Consider the following 13,519-nt stretch of genomic DNA (forward strand, 5'->3'; position numbering starts at 1 on the left):
TGGTTCTCAAAGCATGGTCCCTGGATCAGTAGCATTTGCATCACCTAAAAACCTGTTAGAAATATAAATTCTTGGGCTCTTGGTCTTCTAAATCAGAAATTCCAAGAGCTGAGTCCAACAATTTGTCTTTTTAATAAGCCCTCAGGTGACTGTGATGCCTGCTACATTTGAGAGTCAGTGCTCAAGATGCCCCTCTCCAGTGATGTCTCTCTCCACAGCAGCAGGGAGCTCTGGCCCCAATATGCCTACCTCTTTAACCCTTGAAAATGCATTGTGGTTCATTGACAGAGATCCCACAGAGGATCTGAGTTAGCAGTCTTCCTCCAATCCCTGCTCCCTTCACTTTTACGTTAAAACTTACGGGATTTCAAGAAGAGATCTCTGTCTCTATGCCCAAATTTCCCCTTCGTATAAGGACACCAGCCATATTGGATTAATGCCCACACTAATAACTTCATTTTAACTTGGTTACTTCTGTAAATATCTTGTTTCCAAATAAGGTCACATATTGGGGCACTGGGGATTAGGACTTCTATATAACCTTTTGGAGGGACAAAATTCCACCTACAACAAAGACCACAGAATTTTACAGGAGGCTCTGGGAAAATCCCCTTTATATGTCCAGGGAACCCCCAACACTACCATAGGATTAATTTTCTTTTCTCTTGGGGGAAATTAAGAGACAGTGACAAGTGTCTGTTCTTAAGGAAGTGAGCCAGGTCTGGGTGCTTCTTCCCTAACATAGACTGTATATTTGCAAGAGAGAGGGAGGCACAGAACATGAACATATATAACCTCCCCATTTAAAGCTCTTGGTGGAAATGTGCTCCCCAAATAGCTTATTTAATGTTATTAAATGGAGGGTGTGATCCGATGTCATCAAGGAGCCACAATTTCTACTTTCTTAGAAGGCAGAAAATCGGTCCAAACATCCCCCAATCCCACCACCCAGCCTTTTGCTGTCACCTATTCCCCGACCCCACCACCACCTCCAAGTCTAGGCAGTAATTGTGAAATAATTCTGCTACAGCCACACACTAGCGAAAGAGATAGCAGCATCTGGCCGTTCTGTTATTTCCAATTTGTTGTGAGGAAAAAGCAAGAGTTCCTTTCCGCATAGGGAACACGGAGACTCAAGTGTGTGGACTCTAAACAGATGCTCAAACGTTTGGAAAACTGATGTGTGTGGCAACTCTTCTGTGTGTCAAGAGGAGTGACAGTGTAATGCTAATTTTCTCTCTTTCCGACTCGGTTCTCAGGCTCCTCTCCGTAGGCCTGCAGGCTCGGGGTTCCGGGTAGGATGAGGTGCGGGAGCACGCAGAGTACCAGCCTGGGCTCAGAATCCTGCCTCAGTCCTTGGAGAAGGGCTTCTCTGGCTTCTCCTTCCGCAGTCGCCAGTGGTAATAACCGCTGCATGGCTACAACTGCGCAGGGGAGACAGGACCTCTCTGGGAGACGCAGAAATATATGTTCCAAAGAAAGGGACTGAAGGCTCCCTGGAAGCAGGAACCGATCCCACCTAAAAGACAGCCTTCTCTTGCAACAGGCTGAGTTGGGAAGATTCTGCTTGGGCTGACACTAGGCAGCGGGCATTGATTGGCGTCGGCTTTTTGGGCTCTCGGCCACTAAGAGCAAAGGGAACTATGGGTTTGTTTCGTTTTGTTTTTTGTTTATTTTAATCCTTTAACGCAGGCCCTATCCATGCCTCCTGGAGACTCAATACTGCTCTCCTAGCTTCAGAATCGAAAAGTATCGAACTCAAAATTTAGCAAAAAATTGAAGTCCAGGCACGCGGAGCTGACAGGGAAAGGCAGCTTTGCTCATTCTTACTCCTCCACCGCCAGTATCCCCAAATGATACGGATACTAATCACTTTTTGTCCAATCAACAAATAGTTTTTGAGCGCTTACTGGACGCAAAGCAGAAGCTCATGTGACCCACCTTCGGGAGGCTGTTTCAGTCCACACTCTAAGAGCTGCGCTTCCGGAGCGATACTTGGCTTTGAAGTTATTTCCCTTTTACTTCCTCGAGTGAGAAAAGCTATTTGGGTTGGGTGGATACAGGTTCGAGTTCTAGTAGAGCAGAGAACTTTCTTAGTGTCCTCTGGTGATATCTAGAATCAAGATTTGGGGTCACAGAGTAGAGGACAACGCTGGGGGAAAAAAAAAGGCAGAAAGGTATAACTAGCGAGTGTAGGGGGATACCTGATGTGGGTACGGTAGCGTGGCCGAGCGGTCTAAGGCGCTGGATTTAGGCTCCAGTCTCTCTGGAGGCGTGGGTTCGAATCCCACCGCTGCCAAGGTTTTGTTTCTTGATCGTGAATGTTCACGACCCACGTCCTCACTACAGGACCGGATAAGGACTTGCCAAAGGGAAAGCATTTAAGCTGAGGCTTTTTCAAGTTGAGAGAAGAGAGGTGGAGAACCTTGAAATTACCTTGAAAGTGCACGTGCCCCACAACGGGCTGCCCCAGCGAGGGGAGCAGGGAGTGAAGTCAGATGGTCTCATCATTTGCTGCTAAGCCAGCAAACTTCGGGCAGTTGCAGAATGTCCCTGTGCAGTTTCTGCTACTGACTGCCTCTGGGATCCCTACTGTTCCCTACAGGATGATCTCTATTTATCTGCTGCTCTCCTCACTTAAACAGCACCCACTCCCTCACTCACCCTTTCTCTTTCCTTCCCTTCCAGGCAAGGATGGTAAAGTCAGGCCAGTAAAGAAGATGGGTTAAGCTGGAAGAGAATCATCGAAGGAGGCAATTGCTCCTCAGTTTACCATCTGTGCCACCAGGGAAGCCCCATCAGCTCAGGCAAGTGATTTAATTCCAAGGCTTGAGTCACCCAAGGAAGAGTACTCTGACCCTACCTAGCACATAGTGTCCTAGGATGGGTTCACAATCAGAATTTGAGCTCTTTAAGGAACACTCTCACTTTCTGACCCTAGAGGGCAGTGCCTTTCCTGCCCAATATGCAACACTTTTGGTTCCCAAAGGGTGCATTGGGCATGGTTTGGCACCTACTGCACTCAGATTTGAATCCAGGCATCTCCTCTTCCTTAAGCCTTTGAGGAGTCATTGGTTCATTTTAGTAGGTGGAGATGACTGGACTATTGAAGGCAAGCAATAAATTTGTCCATCTGACTTGTTACTCTAGTCAGCTTCTGAAAATGAAGTGAAAGTGTTAGTTGCTCAGTCCTGTCTATTTGAGACCCCATGGACTAGAGCCCACCAGGCTCCTCTGTCCATGGAATTCTCCAGGCAAGTGATAGTTTGGACAGTTCCATATGAATTTTCATATTAATCAGTCAGCTGATTGTTTTCTGGAGAAAAAATATAAGAAGCTTCTTTTCTAAAGAAATAATTCAGCAGAGCCACATGTGTGCATTCTTTGATGTCTCAGCTGGTGGAAATAGGGGGAGTTATAGAATTCTGTTGGCATCTTTAGGTTGTTGGTTAGATTCCAAATAGGCGCTGGAGCATTTGCAACTGCTCTAAAAACGCCATTGGATGTCATGTTCGTTGAAGATTTTCGTAGCTTTAATTAGCAACAGCCTTCGTTTATCTTTGTAAGAGATTTCTGGCAGACTGAGGAAGCCGCAAGGAATAAAACATAGTAACACTGCAGAAGGCCCACAGCCTAGTGTGTGGTACAGATTTAATTCATGCATTACCCATTTATTCATTCACTAAATTCTTCCCCTTCCTGGGTGGAAGATGAAAAATTCAGAGCCAACGAGGCGAGTAAACTTTTGCAATAAGTGTCCGCTGTGCCCTGAACCCCTTGCTCTTGACGTTTGAAGTTAGGACTTCGAGAACACTTTGTATAAAGCAAAATTGAGATGTAAAGAAAGTACTATCAGAAAGAGTAGTGAATCTGGTAGCGTGGCCGAGCGGTCTAAGGCGCTGGATTAAGGCTCCAGTCTCTTCGGGGGCGTGGGTTCGAATCCCACCGCTGCCAAGGAAAATTTTTGCCAGTTGCAGAAGACTGAGATCTAAAATGAGACAAATATTCCACCTACTGGGTTAGAGGTGAGAGACTGAGCGTGTGGCAGCGAGGTTCAGTTAAAACTAGTCAAATCCGTTTTCTGGCATGAAAGTTTTGCTAATTAGTGACGTTTTGATTAGTCTTCAAAGATGAATTTCACCAAGGGGATAGGGGTCATCGGAAACAAGTTTTAAGACCTTAAAACGGAAGCTTTAGGTGCAAACGCAACTCCGGAAGAGGAAGCTGTCACATTCCACAAGGGACTGATAAAAGGATAGGGGAAAGGGGGAGTGGTGTCGCCCCCTTTTTTTCCCCTACATTTTCACAGAGGGAAATTCACAGAGGCTTCGCGGGCAGTGTAAAACCGAAATTCAAGAGGCAACTCTTTTGGCAAAAGTGCAGGGCGTAGCCGTTGGGTCCATACTGTCGTCAGAGTACAGTGGTGACTTTAGAGTTAGTTCCTCAGGTCCTCAGCTCTCCATTGGTCTGTTTGCTCTGGGACGCATCTGCCTTCCCACGCCCAAGCCCCATTTCTGGTCTCCTGATGCAGACTCTGCATCTTTCTCTACCAGGAAGGGAGAAGAACAGGGAGGGTCTGAGGGAGTATGTCTGGAGTGTGACTCAACAAAAAGGCAATGTCCACCGGAGGAGGGAGGTGTTTAAATTCTTGTAGACTTGAATCAAGGATCTTGGACAACTAACTTGGAAAATTAGCTCACTGCCCCTACAGCTTGCTTTCAAAAAGTCCGAAAATGTTTTAACCCAGAATCTGAATGCCTGTTAGACATTTTCACCTCTTGAACTGTGAATACAGTGAACTTTGGATCTTTGCCCACATTTCAGGGGTCCAGGAGAGTGTATGGATGGAATTTGATGTCCATTGCAATCCAGGTTGAATTAAAATGTTACACCTTTCTCAGTGTCTTTGGAGAGGCCCATTTTGCAGGAGAGAGCACCCTTAAGCAAAGGAGAGAGCACCTTCGGGAGGTGGTGAAGGAACAAAGATGGCCCATGTCCTTAAAAGAAACATCAAAAGAAGTTTCCAGTTCCTGGCTGAATTCTCAATATAAGAGTCTGCATATGATTGTTCCTCTTTTGCTTAGAAAACTCACATAACAAAATCGCAATCTTTGTTTAACATAAACATTGCACCCCTGCACTCACTGAGCTGAACTAGAATGAAGAGAAACCCAGAAATGTTCAAATGGTCTCAATTTAAATTCATGACAATGATCTCAAGGGCATCTGCATAATAATCTTACTATTTTTCTCAGTCGCTTCACTGTACCATTCTTAAAGGTTAATCTTTCATTCCTTCTATAATGTCTTTAAAATAGCAATACCTCAGCATCCATTCTCACTCTCAGCTTTCTATTTCACTGAGGAAACGGAAGCATTCACAGGAGAATGTCAGCATGCACGGTACTACAAGGTACCCATCTACAGGCATCTGAGGACTTTTATTCCTCCTGTTACTGTGGATGACCTAGCTAAGATACTAGCTAAGATCATCCCCTCTAACTGCACCCTAGAAGCCATCCTTTACTGCTTACCCAAGAACATTCTTTCTAGTAGCTGTATACATGTAAATGGATATACATGGACAAAATCAATTCATGAATTTTTCAATTAATACTGTTTTCTGTTTGGAGGCGGTTTTATGTAAAAGAAAACTGAGCACGATGTAAAGAAAGTTCTCATATATATGCTCTCACTGCTCTTCTTCCAATATTTTCCCTTCTAATGACAAATTGCATTGGTATAATACATTTTGTTACATTTGGTGAACCATTGTACCATTTTGTTAATAATTAAATCCAGGCATCATCCTAGCAAAATTTCTTTGTTTGCCATTAAAGATTTCTTCAAACCTGGGAGTAAAACAGACTTGCAATAAAAGTCCAAGAGAATCTGAGCATGCATAATTATAAACACACCCTGGATAACTATCCTGAACTTTTGGAACTCTTCCTTTATTTTCCCACTGGCTTGTCTCAGCCTGCATTTTAGACAAATGTCTGTTACTCTATACGCTGCTCTCATTGCACCCAGAAAGTGTTAGTTTCATCTGAAAGTGTAATGAGTGGTGAAACTTGGAGAATTAGAAACAAATATACTGCAAATTCTGACATAGAGATATAGAAATAGAGAAAGACAGAAAAAAAAAATAACAGAGACAAAAAGCAAGAGAAATAGACATAGAAACAAAGAAGAAAACAGTGGGGGGGGGTGGGGGAAGTTACAGAGAAAAATCAGACCAAGAGGGCTAGACACCCTGAGAGACAGAAAGAAAATGAGAAACAGATACAGCTATATCAGAAGGGGGAAAGTTTAAGAGAAAAGCACGAACTTAGGGATCAAAAAGGGATCAGAAATACATCTGGTAGTAGGAAGATGGTGGGAAAAATAAAGAGGGCTGAAGCAAGGAAACTGAAGGGTGCAGGAAGTGGGAGATAGATGTTGGAGAAATAGCTACTGACAAAAATTTCGGGTCTGTGGGCAGAAAAGAAGATCCAAATCCCTAGATTGGCCTCAGCGGGCAGAGCAGAAGAGTGCCGACTGGCGTGGTCGTCACCGCGGAACCGAACATCACTTTCTCCATCCCTTCCCAGGAAGCGTCATGAGTGCAAAAAGTCAGACTACGTCTAGGTGAGCAGCGCAGTCCCTGTCTGGAGTGAGTGTTGAGGCGAGGTGAGTACAGAACCTGGGGCGGGAGTTGAGTGGGATGGGGAGAGGCGGTTAGAGGCGGTGATTCTCCTCAAAAAGCCTTCATCGACCCTGCAGGATGCTTTCTTCTGCTCTCTATTCCTCCGCAAGCCCGCCACCAACCAACCCACGCTTCCATTTGGCTGACGCCCCCTTTATCCTCACCTCTTACAGGGTTTCAGACCTAGGATGGCCGGTATCCCACCACTCCGTGTAGAAAGGAGCAGGGGAGAGAAAATGAGTCAACGAGTGACTGTCCAGGCTCAGACATTCTGAAAATAGCCACCTCGGGTGCCTGACAGCCACGGAGCTGGCATGTACATCTCTCTTTGACAAGAGAGCTTGCAACTAACCAGAGGCTTGATGTACCCAGGGTCATCCAGTGTGTTGGCCTCTGTCCTTTCTGCAAAAAGGAAGGACCCAGCATGAGCCCATGTGCACCCTTCGATAGCTCAGCTGGTAGAGCGGAGGACTGTAGGTCTACTACATGTGGACATCCTTAGGTCGCTGGTTCGACTCCGGCTCGAAGGAAGTGCCGCACTTGCTTTTGCCTCATCATAAATGCCACCACCTCCTGGCACCTAGTGCTTCTGCCCTGCAAATTGGCCCCTGCCCGTGCACTACAAGAGTATCTTCATTCTTACTGGACAAAGCCAACAAAGCCCTTCCGGAGTCACTTGTTCCTTCCCCAAATCCAAGGACACATGCCCTTCATCCAAAAGCAACCTGAGTAGATTGCCCCAACTCCTTCAACATCCCAAGTCCTTTAAGCTTTTATTCACGCACCTCTTCCTGGGGAGACAAGTGCCTCCTCTCCCACTACCACTTTGCTCAACGTGGACAGATTCCTGACAAACACATGTCCACACAGGAGCTGCCCACTGAAAGCCCTGGAGCCCAACAAGCACATGGGCCATCTCATAGTTCATGGAAAACCAAGACATTCTTCTTGAAAATCCTCCCACTCAGTTTCCTAGTGGGTGGGATGGAAGGAGGCGCTTAGAGGTGGTGCTCCTTTGAGGAGCAGTGAGGTTCCCGTTCCTTAGTCCCTCTCATTTTTGCAAAAACAAAGGACCCAGTGCTTGTCAGTGGAAAGCATAGATGTGCACCCTTTGATAGCTCAGCTGGTAGAGCAGAGGACTGTAGACCTGATAAATGTGGACATCCTTAGGTCGCTGGTTCGATTCCAGCTCAAAGGAAGTGCCTTAGTTACTTTTGCCCCATCATGAGGGCCACTAGTGAAATGTGTCCACTGACATATGCCCCCCAGCCCCAAACACCCCTTTTCTCCTGCCTTAGGAGACTGCCCCAACAAGGCACCCTGTTGACCACCCCCCCCCAAGCCCTTAAAACATTTATTCACCCACCTCTCCCCAGGGACAGCAGCACCTGCTCAGCTACTACCACTTATTCAACATGGATAGACCCAGCCACACAGTACCTGCCCACCACAAGCCCTGGAGCCAGACAAGCACTTGGCCATGAATGGGTCATGGGCAGTGAAGGTGTTCTTCTTGAAAATCCTCCCATTAAATTTCTCTTTCCTACTCGGCCTAGTCCTAGGGTGGTCCCTTGCTTCTCTCTTCTGTCTAGCCCAACTGCAATCTCTGTGTGTCCTTGTCCATTTCTCCAACTTTCTCTCTGACTCTCTCTCTTTACCTTTCTCCCTCATTCTCACATTTGTTCTCTCTTTTTGTGTTTCTTTCGAATAATCCATAAATATATAGACATAGGGAGACAGAAAACCTCCATCACTATTCGTTTTATATACTGTGGGACAGGACTGCCACTCTGAGATTTACCAAGCCACTGCCAACTGTACACCTGCATTGAGAGCCACTGGCATTGGCAGCTGCAAAAGACACCAGGGCTCTCAGGATGGGGGAGAAGGCCTGAAGTTGTAATGAAAACTTCAGAGGCCCGATTCAAGTCTCCTATCAGAGAACTAGGCTGAGGCCATGGGAAAACTTGAAATTCCTTGAAATTTCACAGCTTTTCTGGTTGCTATAGGAAGCTTTGGGTTCCTTCTGAAAGACTAATGATTGCTCCTGCTCTGTATAATGGTGAGGAAAACATGTGCATGGATTCTCCTGCTGCTTCTGATGGAAGACATAGAAATAGAGATGGAGATAAAGACAGAGACAGAGAGAGACCAAGGGTGATTGACTGCAAGGGGAGGGGGAGATAAAGAGAAAGGAGCAGAGTTTGTGAGCAAAAGGAAAGATTTAGAGTTGAGAGAGCCCTGAGAGTAGGAAAAGTGGGGGTGGAGGGGAGAGCAGATAATGGTGGCTGAAGGCAGCGAGCAGAAGGGGCCAGGGTTTGATGGCTGGATGTGTGATCTGGAGGGGTATACCAACTGTCTTCCTTACACAGGCCACTGGTCTGTGCTTTCTGACCAGCTGGCTTACTTAAGGGCTGGGCCCTAAGGCTACATGGGCTGGGCCTTCCCACCAACCTCCATCCATCCCCAATGAGCCAGGCTGAAGAGGTGGTGGTGGTTGGGGGAGGGTTGTCAAGGCTTGTGGGTGCAGACAGGAAAGCCAAGGTGTGGCCCTTGCTCTTTTCCCTCTGTGGGAGGGAAACTTCTGAAGGTGGGAGATATGTTTGGGAAGCATGGGAAAGAGAACTGTCCATACAACCGTGATGGGCCTCTGACTCTGCAGTCCCGGGGCCCAGCTGCTGGCCTCCCCTGACCCCTAAGCCCACAAACTCCTTTTCAGTTCAGGTTCTGCCTCTGCATTCAGACTGCATTTCCCCACACATTTTCCTCTCCAGATGAGCTGCCCCAGGTCTTCCCATGTCCCACTGCTGACTAAAAGGGGCTGAGCCCAAGGCTGTGGTGTCTCCATGGGGGTGGTGCCACTGCTGTCCCACAGGAGACCTTCAGGAGAAAGGTTTTATTGCTCTGTGGCCACAAAGAGTCCCCAACCTCAAATGTCATCTTCTGCAGAGACCAGCGAGCAGGGACCAAAAGGAGATTCTAGTGCTTTCATTGGATGTGTCCACAGACACCCCTACCTCCTCTCCCTCCCCCTCTCCATGGGAATTGGAGGTTCTCAGGTTTGGGGGAACTAACTTTGATGTTTTGGGGATGTAGCAGGGGCAGGGGAGTACCCATAGCTGGGAGATGGACTGTGATGACTTGCATACTCTAGGGTGAGCCCCAGCACAGTCAAATTCTCCTATTTGGAGCCTCACAGTGAGCAGTAGGGGACCTCCGTGGACATGGCCCTCATCCTCACAGGAGCAGACCTGTGGGTCTTTTCGATCAGGGGTGGTGACACAGGCATTGGAGGGCAGGTGACTTGGGTGTGGCTTGCTACACCTCTGTTCTACCTGTGCTGGGTGGGCGACCATGCACTGTTGGGGAGGAGAGCCCACACCAAATAGGATCTGAAAGGTTTTTCAAAGACTCCAGGTGAGGGCAAGAGGTCCAAGTCGGACAGCAGGGTGCTCTGGCTCCTCCCTTCGTCTCCTGTGCCTATCCAGGAAGCCCACAGAATCTTGAGCTACTTCAGGGAGCAGTCGCCTCTGCCAAAGGAATCCGGGTCTGTGGGCAAAGGAGGGGAACCAAGGTCCCAGACTGGGCTAGCCCAATCAACATCCTTTCTGCATCACTTCCCAGGAAGCCTCACTGCACGGAAAAGTAAGACTAGATCTAGGTGGGCACCGAGGCCCCTCTCTGAAGTCAGTAACACGTAGAGGAGATACAGAACTAGAAATGGGGGTGGAGAATGAGACAGATGGAAAGGGGGAAGGAGCACCCATGGAGGCCCATACTATTCTTTAAGAAGCAGTGAGGCTCCATTTTCTTCACCACCTTCATTTCTGCAAAAAGAAAGACCCAGTACTTGTCAGCGGAAGTACTTAGTCGTGCACCCTTCGATAGCTCAGCTGGTAGAGCGGAGGACTGTAGTATTTCATGAATATAGATATCCTTAGGTCGCTGGTTCGATTCCGGCTCGAAGGAAGTGCTTGGGTTTCATTTTTTATCCATCACGAAGACCGCTAGCGCCCTCTACCTCTTCCCTGTATATTGGCCTTGGCCCTTTCATCAGTAGATCACCTCCATTTTCACAGGACAAAGCCCTTCTGAAGCCAATTACCTACCTCTCCTTCCTGAAATCCATGGGAAAATGCCCCTCAGCCTAACAACACCCCTTTGCTCCTGCCTTAGTAGGCTAGTTAGCCACCCCCTCAACCTCCCAAACCCTTTAAACTTTTATTCATGTATCTCTCCCCAGTGAAAGCTGCACTAGCTCTGCCGCTATCACTTACTCAACATGGACAGATCCGTGACAGATAAGTGACCACAGAGGAGCTACCCACCACAAGCCCTGGAGCCCGACAAGCACCCCTGCCATCACATGGGTCAGGGACAACCAAGGCATTCTTCTTGAAAATCCTCCCATTCAATTTCCCTTTCCTACTCTGCCTAGTCCTAGAATGGTCCATAGCTTTTCTCTTCTGTCTAGCCCAACGATTGTCTCTGTGTTTCTCTGTCCATCTCTCTCTTTCCAACTTTCTCTTTCTCTCTCTAGCTCTCTCTCTTCCTCACTCTCCAGAGAGGGAGAGAAGGTTACCAGGTTTGGGGGAACTAGCTTTGATATTTGGGGATATAACAGAATGAGAGTGTGCCCATAGTTGGGAGGTGTACTCTGTTGACTTGGACACTCCAGAGTGAGCCCCACCATGACCCCACTCCTCCTGTCTAGGAACTTACAACGAGCAGTAGGAGACCTTCGAGAACATGGACCTCGTCCTTGCAGGTGAAAACCTGCGGGTATTTGGATCAGGAGTGGCCACACTGGCACTGGAGGCCACACTTGGGTGTGGCTTGCCATACTTCCGTGCCACATGACCTGGGTGGGTGAGTGACCAAGCACTGTCGGGGTGGCAGGCTCGCACCAGACGGGATCTTAAACGTTTGTCAAAGACGCGGAGCAAAGGCAAGAGGTCCAAGCGGGGTGCTCTGGTCCTCCCTTCATCTCCTGTGCCTGTCCAGGAAGCCCACAGAATCTGGAGCTACATCAGGGAGCAGCCGTCTCTTGCCAAAGGAATCCGGGACTGTGGGCAGAGAAGGGGAGCCAAGTCCCCAGACTGGCCGCAGCATGACCAAGCTTCTGGGTACCTAAAGGTGTGGTCTCCCCGCCTAGCCCGACATCCTTTCCCCATCACTTCCCAGGAAGACTCACCGTGAGGAAAAGTGAGCCCAGCTCGTGGTAGCAACAGGGTCAGGTCGAGGTTAAGTGGAGGGGGTGATGACTTCCCAGCACCAGAGGGCAGATATGGGTTTGGGTAAGGGCTGGGGGCGACGCTCAGACACTCCTCGAGGGCCCCTCAGCGGATTCTACCTAGGTGGTAGGATCCTCTGCTTTCCTCCGCAAGCCGGCTCCCACCTCACCCACGCATCCATTTGGGTTTCAGTAACGCCCCCTTCTCCTCACCCCCTTTCCAGTTTTCTGGCCACGGAGGGCTGCTGTCCTGTTTTCTCTGAAGAACGAGCCCAAGGGAGAGAAAATGAGTCAACAAGTGGCGGCCTGGGCTCAGATTCTGAAAATCGCTTCTCCGGGATGCCTGGCCACCACGGATCCCAGGCGTGTGCACGGCTCTTTGCCAAAGGACTTCCAGCCAACGCAGAGTATGTTGTACCCGGAGCCTCTTAAAGCCTTTTGGCTTCTGCCATTTCTCCAAAAAGGAAGGACCCAGCACGAACGCGTGTGCGCCCTTCGATAGCTCAGCTGGTAGAGCGGAGGACTGTAGATACGAAGCATGTAGACATCCTTAGGTCGCTGGTTCGATTCCGGCTCGAAGGAAGTGCAGCTGGCGATTTTGCTCCGTCGTGAAGGCCGCCGCCACCCCCGGGCGCCCAGCTGCACAAAGTTACCCTTGCAGAGCAGGTTAGTATTCGAACTCTCACAGAATAGGGGCAGGAAAGCCCTTCTGGAGCCACCCTCACGGCGACCTGTGGACTGTCGCCAAGGAACACATTTGCTTCTTCTCAAGTCCACAGCTTTCAGCGAAAAACAACAGCCCCTGGTCCCCCAACCATCGCTCCCACTTAAGGGGACAGTGGTCCCTTTAATGTCCCCCGACTCTCAAGCCCTTTTGCTTTTGCATCTTCTGCCTAGCACAGCGCTGTCTTTGATACCCACATTTCTGAATTCGTTTGCTACAATAGTTTTTTAGGGTGGATGGATTCTTTAGGATTTTCTACATATAAAAATCATAAAATCTCCTAGCAGAGAGAGTTTTATTTCTTCCTTTCCAATTTGGATGCATTATATTGTATAGTATGGTATATACTATATATCATTTTGTTTTGTTTCATTTTGTTTTATTCCATTCCATTTTATTTGCCTGAATTCCTTAGCTAGAACTTCCTGTACAATGTTGAATAGTAGTAATGAAAGCGGTTGTCCACTCTTGTTCCTGAATTTAGGGAGAAAGTTTTCAATGTTTCGCCACTAAGACTGATATTAGCTGCAGATTTTTCATAGGTGTCCTTTATCATATTGAAGACGTTCCCTTGTATTCCTAGTTCGCTGAGTATTCTCATCAGGAAAGGATATCAAGTTTGTCTAATGCTTTTTCTTTATCAATTGGAATGATCATGTGTTTTCCCCCTCTATTTTGCTAACATGGCGTATTATATTCATTTTCATATGTTGAACCACTCTTACATTCTTGGGGTATATCCCAACTGGTGTATAATCTTTTTACTATGCTGCTGGATTAGGTTTACTGATATTTGGTTGAGGATTTTTCTTTTTGCATTCATGTGGTACAGTGGTGTATCATTTTCTTTTCTTATTTTTTTTTCTTCTAAATT

At 47.7% G+C, this 13,519-nt stretch overlaps 6 non-coding genes across 6 annotated transcripts; all 6 read left to right on the forward strand.

Moving 5' to 3' along the window:
* Positions 1–2,217: 2,217 nt before the first annotated feature.
* TRNAL-UAG (transfer RNA leucine (anticodon UAG)) lies at positions 2,218–2,299 on the forward strand. Its single transcript has one exon. It is a non-coding gene; the product is annotated as a tRNA-Leu (tRNA).
* A 1,573-nt stretch (positions 2,300–3,872) lies between these two features.
* On the forward strand, positions 3,873–3,954 carry TRNAL-AAG (transfer RNA leucine (anticodon AAG)). The gene has a single exon. It is a non-coding gene; the product is annotated as a tRNA-Leu (tRNA).
* Positions 3,955–7,128: 3,174 nt separating this feature from the next.
* Positions 7,129–7,218, forward strand: TRNAY-GUA (transfer RNA tyrosine (anticodon GUA)). Its single transcript is given in 2 exon segments — positions 7,129–7,165; positions 7,183–7,218. It is a non-coding gene; the product is annotated as a tRNA-Tyr (tRNA).
* A 578-nt stretch (positions 7,219–7,796) lies between these two features.
* Positions 7,797–7,886, forward strand: TRNAY-GUA (transfer RNA tyrosine (anticodon GUA)). Its single transcript is given in 2 exon segments — positions 7,797–7,833; positions 7,851–7,886. It is a non-coding gene; the product is annotated as a tRNA-Tyr (tRNA).
* Positions 7,887–10,566: 2,680 nt separating this feature from the next.
* On the forward strand, positions 10,567–10,657 carry TRNAY-GUA (transfer RNA tyrosine (anticodon GUA)). The gene is given in 2 exon segments: positions 10,567–10,603; positions 10,622–10,657. It is a non-coding gene; the product is annotated as a tRNA-Tyr (tRNA).
* Positions 10,658–12,413: 1,756 nt separating this feature from the next.
* On the forward strand, positions 12,414–12,503 carry TRNAY-GUA (transfer RNA tyrosine (anticodon GUA)). Its single transcript is given in 2 exon segments — positions 12,414–12,450; positions 12,468–12,503. It is a non-coding gene; the product is annotated as a tRNA-Tyr (tRNA).
* The last annotated feature ends 1,016 nt before the right edge of the window (positions 12,504–13,519 follow it).

This window comes from Bos javanicus, chromosome 10 (genome assembly GCF_032452875.1).
Source record: "Bos javanicus breed banteng chromosome 10, ARS-OSU_banteng_1.0, whole genome shotgun sequence".
NCBI lineage: Eukaryota > Metazoa > Chordata > Mammalia > Artiodactyla > Bovidae > Bos > Bos javanicus.